A 23,283-nucleotide genomic window follows, 5' to 3' on the forward strand; every position below is an offset into this window, starting at 1 on the left:
GAAGGGGTAGTGGATGAACATATGATTAACCATTTCCAGATCTTGCTTATAGAGGCAACATCTATTAGGTAAGATTTGGCCTCTCTTGGCTAAATTATCCTGGGTGAGGATTTTATCTTGAAGGAGGAGCCAGAAGAATATGTTTATCTTAGGCGTAAGCCCAGGGATCTAGGCTTTGGCCCAGATAGGTTTCTCCTCTTTACTGACAAGGGATAGATAGCTAGTGGCCACAGAGTAAAGATAGCTAGTGGCCACAGAGTAAAGGCCCCCTGAAGAATCTCCCCAAACTAAAGAGTTTCCATTCTGGTTGATGAAGATGGCATTTAGAGAGGACATTAAAGGCTTCACGTCCTATGAAAGTTCAACCAGATTGTGCCATTCATTACCATTTTTGTAGTTCCTTACCATCAAACTGTATCTGCCAATACATTGATCAACCCACCTACCAAATATGGGGTGATTAATGAGGGGTTCCTGACATAGCCAGCTATCCTCCCAAAAAAGGATTTTATCTCCCATTCCAACTTTCCATTTAGCTCTAGATTTAGCAAGGGGGAGGGCCTTCAAGATCCCATTCCAAATATGGGATCCTGTCGGCAGCTCAACCCCTTGATATATGGAGATAAGAGATAGTGTACCCAGATATTTCTCAGCTAGAATATCCCTCCAAACACCTGTGCTTTGGAAGATGCGCCAAGGATGTTTAGCTAAAAGGGATTGATTGAGGTGAGAAATTTTTCTAATACCAAGACCACCCTGGCTTTTGGGCTGGCAGACTAGGTCCCATGCAACCAGGTGATATCTCTTGTGGTCATCAGTCCCTATCTAGAGAAAATCCCTCTGAATCCTCTCCATTCTTTCCACAAACTTAATCGAAATCCTAAAAAGATTGAGGGCATAGGTAGGGAGCTTCTGGAGAATAGAGTTAACTAGAGAGCATTTGTCAGCTTGATTAAGGGTGGCCCCTTTCCAACCAGAAAGTTTCCTCTTGAAATTGTCTATAATGATGATCCAAAAGGAATTTAGAGGTTTTGTTCCAAGAGGTAGCCAAAGATAAGTCGCTGGCAGGGACCCGATGCCACATCCCAAGATGCGAGCAATTTTCCTCTGCCTCTCTAAAGGGGTATAGAGGAAGAAAACTGAACTCTTATCCAAATTGATAGCCTATCCTGAGCCCCTAGTGTAGGAGTTCAAAATGCTTTTGAAAGTCACCGAACAGAGGCTTCACCCCCCAAGATAGTATCATCCACAAATTGCTGGTGGGTGAAAGTAGAGGGTCCCAAAGAAGGCCTTAGACCTTTCAAACTCCTATCTTAGATCTTCATCTAGATGATTCTGCCCAGGCATTCTGCCAAGATGATAAAAATGATAGGAGATAAGGGGTCAACTTGCCTTAAACCCCTTGAGGGGGAGAAGAAAGGAGTGGGGAGACCACTAACCAGAATAGACAAAGAGGGAGAGGACACGAGCTGAGAGATGAGCTTGCATACTTGAGCATCGAGACCAAAAGCCCGAAGGACAACAAAGAGGAACTTCCAGTTGACCCTGTCATAAGCTTTAGAAAAGTCTAGTTTGAGAAGGAAACCTTCCTTATTGCTTGCCTCAAGAGAGTGGATGACTTCATGAACCGATATGATGGAATCAAGGATTTGCCTGCCTGGGACAAAGCCAGTTTGCTGGGGTGAGATGATTAGGAGAAGAATGCTAAGGAGTCTGGAAGTGAGAACCTTGGAAATGATCTTGTAGAATGAGTTGTAGAGGCTAATGGGCCTAAATTTGTCCAAAGAGTTAGCTCCCAAAATCTTGGGGATGAGGACTAGAAAAGTACCATTAAGTTCTTAGAGCAGATTCCTAGCCCCAAATAATTCTTGAACCGCCTTTACCACATCCTTCTTAACCACATTCAAATAAGTCTGAAAGAAGAAGGTAGGGAAACCATCCGGGTTCAGAGCTTTATCCCTTGGGAGGGAAAAGAGGGCCTGGTGAATTTCCTCTATGGTGGGGATAGCTTTCAACAAGGAATTGTGATGATCTTGTAGCAGGGGGGGGGGGGGGGGGGATGGCTGCCAAGATATCCTCTTGATCAGACATAGAGTGGGAGGGATCAACTGTGAAGAGAGAGGAGAAGTAGCAAACAACTTCTTTCGCTATCTCTTCTTCCTTAGAAACTAGAACCTGGCCCTTTTTTATACTAGATATCCTATTATTAGCCTGATGCTTAAGGGTGGTTAGGTGAAAATGTTTGGTGTTACAATCTCCTTCTTTCAACCAGCTGACTCTAGATCTTTGTTTCCAAATTTTTATTAACCCTTGGTTGTAAGCACTATAGGCAATAAGCCCCACTATTTCACCAAGGGTCAATGGAAAAAAATTCTCAATTAAGATCCACAGTAGAGAATGGCCTTGTGGGGACTTGAACTTTGTTAGTGTTGGAGTTCAAACACTTATAAGCTTTTCTCTTAGTGGAATATCCTAAGATCATGCTTTAACCACTTTTAGCATCAAGTTTTCCATTTCTATTTGTTAGAATATATAGTCCACTGATATAATTGAGGGAGGGGGGGAGGGGGTTGGGTGTGAATCAGTTATTCAAAAAATATCACAATTATCAACCTTATTAAACTTTAACCATATGAGTAATAGAATAAAAAACCATAACAAGATACTCATACACAATAACACCAAATATGTTAACTAGGGAAACCCTTGATTATAGGGAAAACCCTAGTGGGGATGGTACCCACAAGATGATGTACTAATATAAATATTCCTTTTTAAAGGATGAACCCTATTAGGAGTTTATAAAAACATTTAGTGCATATTAGTCCCTATTAGGAGATTCCAACCCTACTAGGAGTTGTGCCAACCCTTTAGGAGTTGTGGAAGATAACTGGACCCACTACTAAAACAACTTCAAGGTTAAGATCAATGAACCCACTATCCAAATGATCTCTCTATTATTCTTTGCAAAATAATAGAAATGAATAATACTTCCTTCCTCTTCCTTGTCAACTGGACCTTTGCTCCTTCTGATCTTGTAACTAGATCACAAAACTCACATCCAATAATCCCTTGGATTGCTTACTCACATTCAGTAAACACTTTGCTCCTTTTCATACTTTTCACTTCATACAATACTAGATACACTTGACAAACAAGGAAAACATCTTTCCTTTATACCATATCTTCAAAATAATTCCTTAAGTCAACATGAGGCTTTTCCAATTGATTATAATAAAATAATTAATTAATTACAATCATAATAGCACTGTCGGCTCACAGTCTATAAAAAACTTCACACATGTGATATTAGGGTTTGTGCATCAGCTAATGTCATCATCTGACTATCCTCTGTGACTATTTGACTATGCATCTCTTTATTACATCTCAGATGACAGATATAATACAAACATTAGAAACTACTTTCCAAGCACTCTGTCTCTATACTGCTCTCAGTAAATCAAGTACAACTTTGGTACATCTTCAACTTACATGCTGCACATTGAACCATTCCATTAGGACACTATACTAAACATGTCCATGATTTCACATCACCAGAAAAACAAAACCTTGTCCATACAACTAAGATCTTTGTATGTTATTCTGCTAGTCTTCTCAGACTCATTGCTATGCTGACATAAATGACAAACAAAATTATGAATGCAACATGTCAATACTCTCTAATCCTTAGGATACTCAGCCAATGTAGTATCATCAAAATTCATGCTAAAAATTTTCCCCTTTGGCATTGATGAGAACATAGATGAAAAATATCTACGTTCCACAAATACCAAAATAATACTCTGATGCTACTGCTGCTATACTAATCTTCTCAAATCCTCTTCATCAATCAAATTAGAAATCCTCTAGAACACTGCTATGTTCTCCTTCTTCTTTAGGATAGATAATAGTTGTTCACACTAAAAAAATCACAATAAATTAGAATTCCTTATGTTGTATATTTCTCCCATAGAGATTTTCCTCCTTCTTTACATGAATCTTTCAAAATCTCCCTAATAATTATCTCTTTCCCATTCATGTACATATCTCCCCTATTCATACTTAGGAGATATTTTTCTTGCATTTTAAGTGAAGGGTGCTCCTCTTAATACCATAAATTATAACATAAAACAAAGAAACAACAACAAATGTGAGAAAAAAAATGGACTTCTTATTTGCACTGCAAATGTGGAATTATAGAATTCACACAAGTACAATATGCTAATCCATATGGGTGCCTTCATTACAATAATCTACAAGACAAGCTGCGAACTATCACCTGGAGTTGTTCTAGACAATGTTTCTTTCAAAATCTCCCTAATAATTATCTCTTTCCCATTCATGTACATATCTCCCCTATTCATACTTAGGAGATATTTTTCTTGCATTTTAAGTGAAGGGTGCTCCTCTTAATACCATAAATCATAACATAAAACAAAGAAACAACAACAAATGTGAGAAAAAAAATGGACTTCTTATTTGCACTGCAAATGTGGAATTATAGAATTCACACAAGTACAATATGCTAATCCATATGGGTGCCTTCATTACAATAATCTACAAGACAAGCTGCGAACTATCACCTGGAGTTGTTCTAGACAATGTTTGGGCCTTTCTTAAATAGGCAATTGTATGCCACCCAAGAAGGTTCTAGAGAATGAAACTTAATACTTGGGGCTGACAGACTCTAACAATACATATAGAGTTAGCCAAATAAATTTTTTGACAATTATTTTATATATTTCAGGTAGCCAAACTTTAGAAGGCCATAACTCTCAAACAATTTCTTTGATTGGCTATTATAACCACTTTTAAAAAATGCCATCTCGTGATCTACAAGCTCAAAACTGTGAAAATGCCCTTCCATCGGGTATTTGGACCTCATTTGGGCACTCTAAGGCCTGCAATGGTGAGCTTGAAGATTTTTCTACAAAAATTTCCACTAAAAATTTGCAATAACTTCTCCAATAATTAAGTTGGGGCAATGAGATTTTTATGGTAGGATTATAAATCTAAAATGAACATTCATGTAGAAAATGAGAACATTCTAAGCTCATATGAGACAATTACTAAAAATAGCAAGATCTCGTAAAGTAACCACCCTATCTACTAGCCCTTATTAAAATAAAAAAGATTGAAAATAAAATATTTGTTTGAGTAATTCAAGATTTCTCTTACACCTAGGATGCTCTTGCATTAGACACCCAAGGTAATTTGAGAATTGACTCCATCATGTCTCAGGTGTTTAGAGGAAAAATAAGATGGTTAACCTCCTCCCTTGCTAGCCACAATGAATCCTCTACTATCCTCCCTTTCTATTTGACTAGGTATTCCTCATAAGTTCTGTTCCTTTTACTTTTGCTAATATGGTTGTCCAATATCTCCTCAATCTCCTTTGTAGCCAAACTAGCTACTAGAATACTCCACCGCTCTTCTGTGACTTCATCTCCATCACCTCCTTCATAATACTCTATCAAATTTGAAATATTAAATACTGGTGAAATATTCAATTCAGGAGGCAACTCCACTTCATAAGCATTTCTAGAATCATGCCTTTTCATGTTCTTGCATGATCCAAACTTCTTCATCTTCAACTTATTATATGTACACTGGAAAATGCTCCTTTCTGAAATGAACCATGACTTTATCTCTAACCTAAAATTTCTTATACCTCCTTTTCATATCTTCCTTAGTCTTATACTGTGTATTCATCTTTATGATGTGCTTCCTCACCTCCTCATGGATGTTATTCAAATGTTCAACAAATTCTTCTACTTCAACACTACTTATCTCCCCTTTATCCAACTACCTCAATTTAGAAGCATTTCTAGGATGACTCCCATATACAATCTAGAATGGTGATTTACTAGTTATTCTAGTTACAATCTTTTTAAATGAAAATTCTACCTATGGTAAAATAAAATCCCATCTTTCTGGCTTGTCTCTAACCAAACATCTTAGCAAGTTTCCCAAATTGCGATTCACAACTTTTGTCTATCCATTAGTCTGTGGATGATGTGATGAACTAAATTTCAAATCAATCTTCAACTTTTTCCACAATGTAAATTAGAAATACTCAACAAATTTGGTATCTTGATTTGAAACTATACTCTTTGGCAAACCATGTATTCTCACCACTTCACTGAAAAATAATTCTGCCACATGAACAACATCACTAGTCTTTTTGAAAGGAACAAAATGTGCCATCTTTGAAAATTTGTCAACCACCACAATAATAGAATCATGCCCTTGTAGAGCCCTTAGTAGTCCAATAACAAAATCCATGTTGACATCCTCCTGCAACTTCTTTGGTATAGGTAATGGTTGATACAACCTTGTATTTTGCTTCAATCCTTTGGCCATCTAACATACTCTACAACTTTATAAAAACTTCTTCACATCTTGCTACAACTATGGCTAGTAATAGTTCTTAGCAACCAAAGCTATGTTGTTATCTCTACCAAAATGGTTAGCCAATCCTCCACTATGCTTCATCTTGATGATATTCTCTCTCATAGAACTTCTAGGAATGCACAACTAGCTTCCTTTGAAAAACATACGATTTTGAATAATGAAATCCAACCACTTTATCTTGTCAAGTGTAACAAGTTTTGTACAAGCCTTCTATGCTTCACCAAAATCAAGATCATCTGGATACAAAGTACTGAGTTCCTTGAACCCAACCATCTCAATCTGCATTTCTATCAGCAAAGGTTGTCTTCTACTAAGAGCATCTACAACTCTATTAGACTTCCCACTCTTGTGTTTCAAAACAAATGTATAACTCTGCAAAAACTCAACCCACTTCAAATTCCTTTGGTTCAATTTTCCTCGACTACTCAAATATTACAAAGCTTGATGATCGGTATACAAAAAAAATCCTTAGGAAGAAGATAGTGTCTCCATTTCTTCAATGCTTAAACTATAGCATAAAATTCCTAATCATAAATTGAATATTTTATTTTTGCATCATTCAATTTCTCACTGAAAAAAGCAATAGGTCTACCTTCTTGGCTCAAAACAACTCATATTGTAGTACCAATAGCATCACAGTCTACTTGAAACGCCTTGTTAAAATTAGGAAGTACAAGAATGGCTACTCAGTAACTTTTTATTTCAATAGATTAAAACTCTTATCAGCTCCTATAGTCCACTTAAATTCTTTCATATCCCCTCTCATTGTTTCAGTTAAGGGTCCACAAATACTACTAAAACCTCTTATGAACTTTCTATAAAAAGTAGCTAGTCCATGAAAAGATCTTACCTCTATCACACTCCTTGGAGTAGGCCATTCAATGATATCCTTTACTTTCTTTGGGTTTATTTTTAGAGCTTCTATTGAGATTACAAATCCTAGGTACACCAACTCCTTCTTTACAAAGTTACACTTCTTTAGGTTTATCAACAACTCTTTTTCCCTCAACTTATCAAACACCTTGTGAATATGAATCAAATTCTCCTCCAATGTCTTACTAAAGATCAATATATCATCAAGGTAAACAATGAAAAAAATTAAAAAAAAAACTCTTTCAATACCTCATTCATGAGCCTCATGAAAGTTCTTGGTGCATTGGTTATCCCAAAAGGCATGACTAACCACTCATATAGTCCTTCCCTTGTCTTGAAAGCAGTCTTCCACTTAGCACCTTCTCTGATACAAATCTGATGATGACCACTCTTTAGATCTATTCTTGTGAAATACTCATCTTTTCTCAAATAGTCCATAATATCATCCATCCTTGGCAATGGAAATCTATACTTGATTGTAATCTTGTTGATAGCACGAGAATCTGTGCACATCCTCCGTTCTCTATTCTTCTTTGGTGCTAATATAGATGATACTAGACATGGACTCATTCTCTCTTGAATCAATCCTTTCTATAGCAACTCATGAATTGTGTAGTCAACTCTTTAGCAAGTGCCTTTCCATCAAGTTTTCGGGCTATCTAAGGCCTCTAATGGTGAGCTTGAAGATTATTTTGCAAATTTTTCCATCAAAAATCCACAATAACTTCTCCGATACTTAAGCTGGAGCAATGAGATTTTTATGGTAGGCTTATATCTCTAAAATGAACCTTCATGTAGAAAATGAAAATATTCTGATCTCGTATGACAAACTTATTAAAAATAGCAAGCTCCCTTAAATAGTAGCCTCCTTGTCTACTAGCCCTTATTAAAATAGAAAAGAAAATTTTTTTTGGATGATGCAAGATTTCTCTTACACCCAGGATGCTCCTACATAAATATTCTCCCCCATTGACATCAATGAAAAAGTCCTCATTATGTCAATTTACTCCTCCAAATCTTCAACTAGCTCAAGTGTTCAAAGACACTGTTCAAGACCAAATATCAATAGTCCTTAATGAATCAGCTGATCATAGATACTCCCCCATATGGGAAGCATCATCATTTAGTCTAGTCTAACAATAATACTCTATACTATTGGATTGATGCACTTATTGCATCTCTAGTTAGAAGTATGTAGGGGCATAACCCCAAGCATACCTCTCAAGTACTCAAATGTATCTTTAGGTAAAGGCTTTGTAAAGATATCTACCATCTAATCTTTAGTACTCACATACTCTAATATGATCTCTTTTTCTATTGCTTTCTCTCTCAATACATGATACTTAATAGATATATTCTTAGTCATAGAATGCAATACAAGATTCTTCGACATACTCACTGTACTTGTGTTATAACAATAAATGAGAATAGGTTCAACAAACTTAATCTTAATATCCTTCAACATTTGTTTCATTTACATAACTTGATTATAGTTATTTGTTGCTACAACATACTTTGCCTTAGTTGTACTCTAAGAAATACAATATTTCTTAACCAAGTAACCAATCTTCCTCCAAGAAAGAATGCTCCACCACTAGTGCTCTTTCTATCATCTATAATGCTTACCCAATCTACATGAGTATATGCACATCAAGTGATATCACTTGATCTATCACACCAAATTGCATAGTCATATGTTCCCTTCAAATATTTGAATATCCTCTTTACTACTACATAATGATACTCCTTAGCATCAACTTGAAATCTATCTACAATTCCAACTACATTTTCTATATCTAGTTTGGTATGAGTCAAGTATTGTATACCTCTAATCATGGATCTATACTTCTTCAGCTCAATTTTAGGTATCTCATCTTTGCTAGATAACTTGTGACTAGTTATTATAGGTGTACAAATAGGCTTATGAATTTCCAATCCAAATCTCTTCAAAAAATCCTTCAAGTACTTAGCTTGTGAGATGAAAATACCATCACTGTTCTACACAATTTGCAATCCTAGGAAAATCTTCATTTCTCCTATCATGATCATTTCAAACTCATTCTTCATTTCTTCAGAAAACTTATCACTTGCTTCATCATTACCTCCAAATATGATGTAAAAAATATTACTATTATCAACAATCCATTCTCAATTTATTTCAAATATAAGTTATTATTTGCCATACCTTTAGCAAATCTGAATTTTGTCAAATAGTTATCCAACCTTGCATACCAGGTTCTAGGTGCTTGCTTTAGATCATATAGATATTTCTTTAGTTTGCATACCATATCCTTTTCTTCTATCAGAGGAAAATATTTAGGCTATTCAATATATACCTCTTCTTCAATTACTCCATTTAGGAAAGCTGATTTAACATCCATATGAAATAATTTGAACTTCTTATTTGCTGCATAAGCCAAAAAAATCCTTACTACTTTCATTTTGGCTATAGGGGCATATGTCTCCTCATATTCTATGCCTTCTTTTCATGAGTAACCTTTTCTTCTAATTATCTACTCTAGGGGGTTATTCTTTGATATACTTCTTTTGCGAGTCGTCAACTCAACTCTTTCTTTTGCTCTAGGCTCAAATCTTTGCTCTTTAATCTGATTTCTATTCTACAAATCATTGTTAGTCTCAATGATAACTTCCACATTTTCATGGTTAGCCTTTGGATCAATAATAGTTACCAAAGCTATCTCTTCTATTACTTCATCTTTTTTAACTGATTCATTCTCATCATCAAAGTCATTCAAGAATCTTTCCATACTTTCTTTGAATTCTACATCTTCATTAGAAAGTGATTTCTTATAGATTTTCTTGCTCTCTTAGGGCATATAGACAAAAAATGACCAAACTCTTTAGATGCTCAACAAACAAAAACTCCCATACCTTCTATCTCTCTTTTCGTAAGTAGATCAAGACCTTTTTGATCTTCTTGTGTACTTTGGATCTAGATTTGGTGATACTTGTGCTTATATTCTTTTATATGCAACAAAAGAATTTTGGATTATGAAACTTAATGCTCAATTCTGTACACAATTCTGATATCTCACCAAGAAGCTCCATCTTCTGGGTGTCAAAATTTCCTCCACCAGACTCAGAACTATCTTTCCTTAAATGTATCACCATTGATCTACCAAAGTTTTTAAGCTTTCTCTTCAAGGACCTAATACTCTAATATCAATTGTTAGAACATATAGTCCACCAATATAACTGGGAGGTGGGTAGGGGGGGGGGGGGGGGGGAGGTCAATCAGTTATCAACCTAATATCACAATTATCAAACTTATTAAACTTTAACCATATAATCAATATAATCAACAACCATAACAAGATACTCAGACACAATAACACCAGATATGTTAACAAGAAAAACCCTTGATCAGAGGATATACACCAGTGGGGATGGTACCCACAAGATGATATACCAATATAAATATTCATTGTTAGAGGATGTACCCTATTAGGAGTCTATAAGAAAATTTAGTACATATCATTCCCTATTAGGAGACTTTGAATCCATGTTAGGAGGCTCCAACCCTATTAGGAGTTATGGAAGATAGCTAGATCCACTGACCAAAAAGTTTCAAGGTTAAGATCAATGAACCTACTATCCAAATGATCTCTATATTATTCCTTTTTGGATAATATAAATTAATAGTACTTCCTTCCCCTATCCTGTCAACTGGACCTCTACTCCTTCTGATCTTGTAACTAGATCATAAAAATCGCATCCAGTAATCCATTGGATTGCTTACTTGCATTCAGTTTACACTTTTCTTCTTTTTGTGCATTGCACTTCATACAATATTGGATATACTTTACAAAAAAGGAAAGAATCTTTCCTTTATACCATATCTTCAAAATAATTCCTTGAGTTGGCCTTGAGGCTTTCCTAATTAGTTATAATAAGATAATTAATTAATTACAATTGTAATAGCACTATCGGCTCACAATCTATACAAAACTTCACACATGTGATGCTAGGGCTTACACATCCACTGATGTCATCATCTAACTATCCTCTATCACTATTTAACTACACATCTCTTTATTAAAACTCAGATGAAAGATATAATACAAAAATACTACTCTTAGTAAATCAAGTACAACTTCTATACATTTTGATTTACGTGATGTGCATTGAACCATGTCATCGGGACACTGTACTAAACATGTTCATGGCTACACATCACTAGATAAGCAAAACCTTATTCGTACAACTAAGATATCTCTCTGTAATTTTGCTAGTCTTCTTAAACTTATTGCTATGTTGACATCGATGACAAACAAAGTGATGAATGCAACATGTCAATACTCTCTAATGCTTAGGATACTCACCCAATGTAGTATCATAAAAATTCATGCTAACACTATTATCTTTCAGTATATGACATTTTCTTCCAAAAAATTTAAAATACTTCACATTAGATTCATATCCATACCACAATTCAAAAGGTGTAACATTTGTACATTTCTTGATGCGCACTCAATTAGAAGTATAGATTGTTGTACTTACAACTTCTCTCTACTATTTTTTTGACACATTATTCTCCATCATCAATGTTCTAGCACAATCCATGGTTGATCTATTCCTCCCTTCAACTATTCCATTTTGGGGAGGGGTCCTAGGTGCTGACATCTACCTTTTGATTTCTCCATCATTGCATGATATATTGAATTCATTAGAGATAAATTATCCTCCTCTATCATATCTCAAGAACTTCAAACTCTTACCTATTTCCTTTTCAAATATAGCCAAATATCACTTAAACAATTGAAAAACCTCATATTTTTCTTTTAATAAACATTGTAGTCATCATTCTAGAGTAGTCATCAACAAATAGAATAAAATATTTGTCTTTACAAAAGCTTTGCACTCTAATCGGTCCACAAAGTGTTAGAATATATAGTTCATTGATATAACTTAGAGGTGGGGGGTGAATCAATTATCCAAAAATTATCACAATTATCAAGCTTAAGCAAACTTAACCATATGAGAAATATAAATTGAAACCACAAAAAGATACTCATATAAAATAACACCATATATGTTAACCAGGGAAATCCTTGATCAGAGGGAAAACCCTGGTGGGGATGGTACCCACAAGATGATGTACTAATATAAATATTCCTTGTTAGAGGATAGACCCTATTAGGAGTCTATTTATACATTCAATACATATGAGTCTCTATTAGGAGACTTTGAATCCCTATTAGGAGATTCCAACCCTATTAGGAGTTGTGCCAACCCTGTTAGCAGTTGTGGAAGATGGCTAGACCCACTACCCAAATAGCTTCAAGGTTAAGACCAATGAATCCACTGTGCAAATGATCTTTATATTATTCCTTGTATAATAATAGAACTTTCCTATACTATTCCTTCCTCTTTCTCTGTCTTGTCTACCTAACTTATGCTCTGTTAGATCTTGTAACTAGATCATAAATCTTGTGTCCAATAATGTCCAATAATTCCTTTGATTACTTACACACATTCCTCAAGCACTCTACTCCTTTTTGCACTTCACACTTCATACAATGATAATCATACCTTACAAATAAGGAAAACATCTTTCCTTTATACCATATCTTAAAAATAATTCCTTGAGTCATTCTTGAGGCTTTTCTAATTAATTATAATTACAATAGCACTATTAGCTCATAGTCAATACAAAAATTCATATGTGCGATACTAGGGCTTGTGCACTCACTGACATCGTCAACTGACTATCCTCTTCCACTATCTAATTTCATAGCTTCTCATTGCATCTTAGATGTAAGGTAACAAAAAAACATCAAGAACTACTTTTCCAATACTCTATCTCTAAACTGCTCTATGTAAATTAGGTACAATTTTTGTATGTCTTTGACTTAGAGTCTACACATTCAACCACTTCATTAGGACATAGTGTAGAATATGTCCATGACTATACATCACCAAAAAATCAAACCATTGCCTATGTACTATTAAGATCTCTATCTGCTACTCAACTAGTATTTAGAAAAACCATGCTATGTTGACATAAAAGACAAACATAGTCATGCATGTAACATGTCAATACTCTCCAATGATTAGTATACTCCCTCAATGTAGTATGATCAATATTCATGCTAACAATATCCCCCTTTGGCATTTATGACAATATAGATGAAAAACATCTAAGTTCCAAGAATACCAAGTAATACTCTATTGTTGTTGCTGCTCTCATCTTCTCAAATCCTCTTCATCAAGTAAGTGTAAAATCCTTTGGACTTCAGGACTGAAATTAGCTGTTCACATGCTAAATAAATCTCAACACAATAGGTACAAAATGGGTGGATACTCCTACTTCTTAGACATCAATTGTTTACTTCACACTAAACAATTTGCAATATATTAGGTGCATATTCTTGCTTCCTTTCACGAGTCTTTCTAAATCTCCCTATAGAGATAGATCTATGCCACATTTCTTAGGAGCTATGGTCCCCCATAACTAAGGAGATTCTTTTCATGCATACTCTCACCCATTGACATCAATGTCAAAATGTCTCAATCTCATACCAATTGCTAATATGTTGCTCCAAGTCTGTAAGCAACTCGATTCCTCAGCGACTTAGATCATCATACCAAGAGTCCTCAATGACTTAGATCATCATAGATACTTCCCTATACAAGAAGCATCAACATTTAGTCTAGTCAAGAAATAGTGCTCTATACCAATGGAGTGATGCACTCTCTGCATCATCTACTCAAAATTAGGTAGTGGCATAACCCCAATCATACCTCTTAAGTACTCAAATGTATCTTTGGAAAAGGCTTTGTAAAGATATCTAAAATTTGATTTCCTTTTTTGCTTCTTTCTCTCTCATCACATGATACTTAATAGATATATGCTTAGTATTAGAATGTAATAAAATATTGTTAGACATACTTACTGTACTTGTGTTATCATAGTTAATGATAACAGACTCTTCAAACTCAATTCTGATATCTTTCAGCATCTAATTCATAACTTGATTACATTTGTTTGCTACTACAACATACTCCACCTCATCTGTACTCTACAAGATACAATCTTGCTTCTTACTTAACCAAGAAAGAATTCTCCACCACTGGTGCTCTTTCTGTCATCCATACTATCTGCCCAATTTGCATCAATATATGCACATAGAGTGAAATCACTTGATCTATCATACCAAATTCCATACTTAGATACCCCTTTCAAATATCTAAATATTCTCCTTACTCCTACATAGTGATACTCCTTAGGATCATCTTGAAATCTAGCTACAATCCTAGCTTTATTTTCTATATCTTGTCTAGTAAGAGTCAAATACTACAAACCTCCAATCATAGATCTGTACTTCTTATGCTCTACTGCAGGTGTCTCATCTTTACTAGACAACTTGTGACTAGTTATCATACCTTTACCAATAGATTTACAATTTTCAAAACAAAAATTTTTCAAAAAATTATTCAAGTACTTAGCTTGTGAAATAAAAATAACACCACTATTTTGCACAATTTGCAATCCTAGGAAAAACTTCATTTCTCCTATCATGCTCATTTCAAACTCATTCTTCATTTTTTTAGCAAACTTATCACTTGCTTCATCCTTACCTTCAAAAATAATGTCATCAAAAAATATTGCAATAATCAGCAAACCATTCTAACTTCTTTCAAATACACATTACTGTTTGGTGTGCCTTTAGCAAATCCAAGCATTGCCAAATAACTATCCAACCTTGCATACTAGGTTCTAGGTGCTTACTTCAGTCCATATAGAGCTTTCTTTAGTCTACATACCATTTTTTTTTCTTCTAATAAAGGAAAACTTTTAGGCTACTCAATAAATATTCTCCATTTAGGAAGGCTGATTTAACATCCATCTAATAAACCTTAAACTTCTTATTCACTGCATAAGACATGAACATCTTTGTTGCTTCCATTCTGACTAGAGGTGCATATGTTTTCTCATAGTCTATTCTTTCTTTCTATGAGTATCCCTTGGATACAAGTCCAACTTTATTTCTCATAACTTCGCCTTGCTCATTCATCTTGTTTCCAAATACCCATTCAATTCCTATCACATTCTTTTCTTTAGATCTAGGAACTAACTCCCATGTATCATTCTTCATAATCTAATCTAATTCTTCCTTCATTTCTTGAATCCAATGATCATCTTTACATGTTTCATTTGTGCTCTTAGGTTCAACTTGAGATATCAAAAATATCTCCTCATTTACTCTATTCCTTATCATCATACCTTTGCATTTGTTTCCATTTATCTTCTTAGTAGGGTGATTTTTTGTTAGATTTCTATTCAAAATAGGAGTTGACACTTTAGTCCTTATCTCATCTCTATGTTCAAACCTTTGTTCTCCTCTTTTCTCAATAGTTAACACATCATTCTACAAGTCATTGTTAGTTTCAAAGAAAATTTCAACATTTTGTCTAACAATTTCAGAATTATCTTCTTCATCATCTGAATTATAATCTATCATCTTTTCTTTAGTCCCAAACTTTTCATCAATCCTTACATTTGCACATTCAACTATTGTCTTAGTTCTATAGTTAAAATATTTGTAAGCCTTTCTTTTCAATGAATAACCAAGAAACATACCTTCATCACTTCTTGGATTGAACTTACCCATATCATCATCTCTCTTAATGCAATATTTTCTTCCAAATATTCTAAACTACTTAACTAATGGTGAATGACCAAACAATAGTTCATAAGATGTCTTGTTCATACCTTTTCTTATATGTAATTTGTTTAGAGTGTACATTGTTGTATTGATCACTTCTCTCCAAAATGTCTTAGAAACATCATTCTCAAACAACATCACTCTTGCTACTTCTACTACAAACTTATTTCTTCTTTTAGCAATCCCATTTTTCTCAGGTGTTCTAGGTGAAGATAGTTGCTTTTTGATTCCATTCTCTACACAAAATATGTTAAATTCTCTAGAGGTGAATTTTTCTCCTCTATCAAACCTAAAACACTTTATCTTGACACCATATTCATTCCCAACTCTATTCTTAAAATCTTAAACTTATTAAAAGATTCAAATTTCTTTTTAAGAAATGCTACCCACATCATTCCAGTGAAATTATCAACAAAAATCATAAGATACCTTTCACCATAGAATCCTCTAGTTCTTGAGGGATCACTCAGATCTATATGAATGATCTCTAGCTTCTTTGTGGTAGTGAACTTCTTGCTAGGAAATGATACTTTCTTCTATTTAGCCAAAATACATTCTTTACACACAACATTAGTAGGCTTTGAGGTATTAGGCAAGTCTCTGATTGTAAAAGTGCTACTAACCTTCACAATATTATCAAAGTTTATGTGATAGAATCTTATACACCACAACCAACTTTTATCCACTTTAACTATCAAACATGTCATTTCAGTAGGATTCAACTAAAATACATTACCTCTAGATCTAGTGCAAATTCCAATAAGCTTACCATATTTGTCTTTCATAATGCAATTCTTCTCAATGAATTGTAATCGATAACACTTGTCCACCAACTGTCCAACACTCAATAAGTTATGCTTCAATCCATCAACAAAATAAGCATCATCAGTGTTAGTTTTACCATCAAGAGTAATGGATCCAATTCTTGTTATATGACAAGTTGCATTGTTACCAACTCTAACAATACCTCCATCATGATTCTTAAACTTAACAAACTTATTTATATGACAAGTCATGTTATGTGAACAATCACTATCAATTATCCAATCAGATTTCTTTTCCAATTGGGAAATTAGAGCTCTTTCTTCTCTAATGTCTCTATCAAGATCATCTTCCTTGATAGCCACAAATCCCAATTCATCATCACTTTCACTTTAACCTTTCTCATCAGATTATTCATCTTCATTTGCATACAAACATTTCTATTTCCATCTCTTCTAGGCTTAAAATTTCCCTTATAATTTTTCACTATTTTAGGACATTTAGATGCATAATAACCAAATTCATCACAAGTCCAATTTTTAAAGATTTTCTTACCATATTTTTATCTTCTCACAAGAAGGGCTATTCCTCCTTCAATCTCCTTGTCTTCATCAGATCTGCTACTACCAGAAAAATCTCCACATGTGCTTGCACTCTTTGTTAGATTAGGTTGAATGTTAAAGGCACTAAAATCTATTTCTACTCTAGGTAGATCTCCAAACTCTCTAAGATCTATTTCTATAGATTCTAATCTTCCAAGCAACATTTCCTTTGTGTAATCCTTAGTGTAGAGAATTATTAACTTAATCATTTGAGCTGCTTGTTTAAATGGTGGCGTCAAAAATTTCAAGATCTTCCATATTACCTCATCTTCTTCCTTGGTTCCACCATGTGACTAAATTCCTACAATAATTTATGATATTTTACCAATATAACTTCTTATAGATTCATTTTCCATCATTTTAGCATCTTGAAATGCACATATCCAATTCTGTAATCTCATTTTCTTTGCATGTGTACCACCTTCAAAAGTAGATTCAATTTCTTTCCAAATTTCATAAAATGTTTCAAGTGAATTTATTTGACTATATTCATTCTTTGGTAGAGCTGATAGTAGAGCTTGTCTTTCTCTCATGTTACGCATGAATAAATCTCTCTCTGCTTCACTGCATCCTTCTAGCTTTTCTTCTTCAACAAATGTCTACTTACTCTCTTTCAAGATCTAATATCCTAAACCCATGCACAACATATGAGTCTTCAACTTCTCCTTACAAATATCATAGTTATCCCCATCAAATCTAGGACTATTCTTTCTAAAAAGATTCATCATTGATCTCCCAAACTTGTTAATCTTATCTTCAAGGAGCTGATTCTCTAATACCAATTGTCAGAATATATAGTCCACTAATATAAATGAGAGTGGGGGGGGTGGGGGTACTAAATCAATTATCCAACTATTATCAAAGTTATACACCTTAAAAAAACTTAACCATATGAGAAATATAAATTGAAACCACAACAAGATACTCATACACAATAACACTAGATATGTTAACTAGGGAAACCCTTGATTAGAGGGAAAAACCCAGTAGGGATGGTACCCACAAGATGATGTACTAATATAAATATTCCTTGTTAGAGGGTGGACCCTATTAGGAGTCTATGAATTCATTCAGTACATATGAGTCCTTGTTTGGAGACTTTGAATCCTTATTAGGACATTCCAACCCTATTAGGAGTTGTGAAGATAGTTGGACCCACTACCCAAATAGCTTCAAGGGTAAGACCAATGAACCTACTGTCCAAATGATCTCTGTATTATTCTTTGCAAATAATAGAATTGTATTGTACTATTCCTCCCTCTTTCTCTATCTTTTCAACCTAACTTCTACTGCTTCAAATCTTGTAACTTGATCACAAATCTTTCATCCAATAATCCCTTGGATCACTTACACACATTCCTGAAGTACTCTACTCATTTCACACTTTGCACTTCATAGAATGATAAACATACCTTAAAAACAAGAAAAACATCTTTCCTTTATACCATATCTTCAAAGTTATTCCTTGAGTCAACCTTAAGGCTTCCCCAATTAATTATAATAAGATAATTAATTAATTACATTTACAATAGCACTGTTGGCTCACAATTTATAGAAAACTTCACACGTACGATAATAGGGCTTGCACACTCAATGACATCATCAACTGACTATCCTCTACCACTATCTATCTTTGCATCTTCTTATTGCATCTTAGATGTAAGATAACAAACAAACATCAGGAACTGCTTTCCCAATACTCTATCTCTAAATTGCTCTCTGTAAATTAGGTACATCTTACATACATCTTTAACTTAGACTCTGTACACTTGACCATGTCATTAGGTCATAGTGTAGAACATGCCCATGATTGCATATTGCCAAACAATCAAACTATTGTTTGTACCATTAAGAACTCTGTCTGCTACTTAGCCAGTCTTCACAAAAATCATGCTATGTTGGCATCAATGACAAACACAATTATGCATACAACATGTCAATATTCTCCAATGCTCATGATAGTCCCCCAATTTAGTATCATTAGAATTCATGCTAACACAAAGGTTAGTATGGATGAATTCCAAAACATCATCAGATGAATATGTCTCTCTTAAAACAAGACTTTGTCATTTTTACCAATTGACATTGTTTAGACATAACATTATCATGTTTCTTTAGTCTTGGTGATCCTCTTACTCTTTTCATCTTACTAGTGCTTACCAAGTTATCAATGTTCACATGACATAACCTCTTATTCCATAACCATATATCTTCATTTTGTGCAAACAAACATGTGTCATCTAATAAATATAGATAGAACAAGTTACCTCTTGTCTGATCACCACTTCTAATTAGTTCACCATCATCATCAAATATTTTATCCTTCCTGTGATAAAATTCAACTCTATATTATGATTTGTTCAACTTTGAAATACTAAATTTTTTATAGTTAAGTCCCTTAACCCAATAAACATTGTCATGCTTGATCTTACTAGTCAATTGTATTGATCCTTTACCTTTCAAGAGATATGGTGCATCATTACCAAAATTAACACAACTATGTTTGTATGGTTCCACAGTTTCAAATTTACTTTTATTACCAGTCATGTCATGTGAATAACCACTATAATTATCCATCTATCACCTTTACTTACATATGAAATCAATGCATTTTTCTCATCTTCATCAGAGTTTTTTTCATAGCAACATAGACAACTTCTTCATCATTACTATTATATTGATTATTAGTTTCTTCTTTAGCAATGTAACAATATTTCTTACCTTTATCTTTGTAGTCCTTTTTTCTCCTATTGTCTTGTTCATCTCTTATTCCTTTTAGTTTCTCTACCTTTTCTCTTCCTTGTCTTCTTTGTGAGGATACCTTGAGCAATATGATCAAATTTGTTACATTAAAAATATATCATAGGAAGTTTACCTTTGTAGTTTCCTTTGCCTCTTGAAAGTCTTCTTTCTATCAGTGCTTCAAGCTCATCAAGTTCATCATCAAAAGCATCATTGTCATAGTTCACACATTTTCCTTTTCCTTTCTTACTAATAACCAATTGTGATTTGAAAGAAGATTCAACTAAAGTAAGAGTGAAATTATCAAAATTTGACATTTTAAAAGAAGTAAACCTACTAATTACACCTTTCAAAGCTAGGTTGTTACAATGGGTACATCTCAATTCTTGTATTATAGAAACTCTAATATCATAGATAGGAAGTAGAGTTCTCAATACCTTGCTGATCATAATCTCATCGTCAATCTTTCCATTTTCTCATCTTACAACATTTACCACCTCTTTGATTCTTCCACTATATTGAACAATATTCTCACCTTGCATCATTCTCATTTCATCAAACTTACCTCTCAAGCTTTCTGATTTTTCTGTCAAAACATTTGTGTCTCCTCCATAGATGGTTTGCAATGTATCCCACCTTTTCTTTGTAGTAGTGCAATCCTTTATGTCATCGAACTCGACATAGCTAAGGGCTGATGCAATCTCCAACATAGCTTGATTGTGTTCTTACTTCTCTTTCATTTGGTGAGCTTTTAGAGGAATTGGTGTTATTGCCACATATGCATTTTTAGTATAGTACATTGCACCATCTTTAATTCCTTCTAGATGCAACTTTATCAAACTCTGCCATGTAGAGATGTTCTCCTTATTCAACTTTGGCACCTCCTTTTTGTACATCTTGATCTTTAGCTCCAAGTACCTTCAAACTTTCTCTACAAGAACCAAATGCTTTGATACCAATTGTTAAAATGATTTAGAATAACTAAGAGTGGGGTATTCAGTTATCCAAGGTCTAGATGTACCTGTAGACACCAAAATCAAATTACACCATTTATGTAATCCTATTTAGGCATCTCCTAAGACATCATTGATTAAGTATTTAATATTTAATTAATTTGATGTCATCCCCTAGTTAATTAATTAATTAAATTAACTATAGTCCAATTGATAAAATTAAATGTCAAATCAAATGCCTAAGTATCAATTAAATTTTTATTCTCTTATTATATTAAATAATTGCACCATTCCCATTTAATTTAATTCCACATCCCCTTTTATTAAATCAATCATTTATTGAATCAACCCCCAACATCCAATGATCCCTAAATCCAACCCATTCACCCACGCTAACTTTACTTAGCCAACTAATTAACCCACCTCATTAATGCTATGCTAGTTGCATCCCTCTAACATTCCACTTGCATGCTAATCCCCTTCTAAGTTAAGCCTAATCCCTTCCCTAAACATATCCACAACTTTAAGCAAGGGTTAAAAATTCCTAAGCCAATGCAAAGTCAAACTCCCATCCCATCCCTCTTACATTCCTATCCAAATGCCTTAAAGGCTCTTACATAGAATTTAAAGCCTCTTACAACCCTCTTCCACACTCCACCTCCCTCATAACTCCCTTTGAACATCCACTTTTCCCTTACTATCACATCTAATCCCCTTGTGACACTTGTGACAAGGATTTGAATTTGAGAAAGTACAATCCATATGTTTCCTTCTTCTGGAATCTTGGCCTTCCCTCATCCCTCATCCATCCTTGCATCTTTTCCCTCCATCCTCACTTCCTTGGCCTATAAATGAAGCTCTCCCTTTACAATTTATCAATCCAATATTATGCAAACTCATAATGTCCTTTTGGAGAAAAAATCACTAAACCTTACCCTCACCATGTAGGAATCCATACTCACTTCATACACTATGTTTCATCCCTTGAATGCTCCCACCCATTGAAATCTTGAGCACCATTTCAACATACATCTCCATCTTTGGACACATCTACACATCAAGAAGGTTTTTTGGAGTGCTTTCCTTTGGTTTTTACACTCTTTGTTTACCTTGTTTGTCTAATCTATATGTGAGCAATGTATTAGATTTATGAATGTTCTATCTTGTTAATGTTCTTTGCATGCTAACTAGGTTTGATGATTTTTAGTGTCTTACAAGTGTTCTTGTTGTTTGTGTAGGCTTGGAAATGTGTTTAGAAGACAGATGCATGCTTCACAGATTTTAAAAAATTATTTAAAACACTTCAAATAGTCCAAGTGAATTTCCTTTTTTATCATTTTGATGCATATACAACTTATTGCATTGCATTTATGACTTCTTTAGCATATTTACATATTTTTGTAGTGCTTAGTGACCAATTTGATAGTGCATTTGTTAGTTAAAGTAGCACATCAATTTAGTTCTATAGCACATTTAGTAGTTAAAAAAATACATTTACATATTAAAATAATGGATTTACAAGTTAAAACAACACATTTATTTATTTATGTAGCACATTTGTCATTTTCTATAGCACATTTGTCACTTTCTGTAGTACATCTTCTAAGATCACAAATTTCCATCTTCTATCTACACCAGAGGACTTGGGCATCATTTCAACACATTTGTTAACTATTTTAGCACATTTGAAAGTTTTTTTAGTGCATCCATATAGAATATTAGTGCTTTTACATTGTCTTTTAGTGTATTTACATGATCATATAGTGCATTTAAGTAAAACATTCTCGTAACACCTAGTGAAGAGTTCTGTAGCACTTTTGTAGATTGTTTTTGCACATTTTCATAATTTTGTAGCACATATGATGTTTTCTTTAGTGCATTTATAGAATTGCAACTTTGTGCAGGTGGAGTAGCTTAGGAAATTGATATTTTACTAACATTGTGCTTGCAAGTTTTGGTAAAGTTTTTAAGGTTGTTTTAAAGAATTTACTTGCATGCTTAACCATGGTATAAACTCATACATTTCAATTTGGGCTTAAAACATGATCAAATCAAATCTTGAGTGCTTTAAAGGAAATCAACAACATACACTTTCAATGGAATGAATGGTTAAACAAACAAATACAATCTTGAATGCCAAGGACCAAAGAACCAATGCTATGAATCACACTTCAATTTAGACATAAAACACTTTCACAAAATCTTCAGTGCCTAATAATCAATGAACATTGCAAAGTAACACACTCC

The sequence above is a fragment of the Cupressus sempervirens genome, chromosome 1 (genome assembly GCF_028749045.1).
Source record: "Cupressus sempervirens isolate cs-2001-9-10 chromosome 1, ASM2874904v1, whole genome shotgun sequence".
Classification (NCBI taxonomy): domain Eukaryota; kingdom Viridiplantae; phylum Streptophyta; class Pinopsida; order Cupressales; family Cupressaceae; genus Cupressus; species Cupressus sempervirens.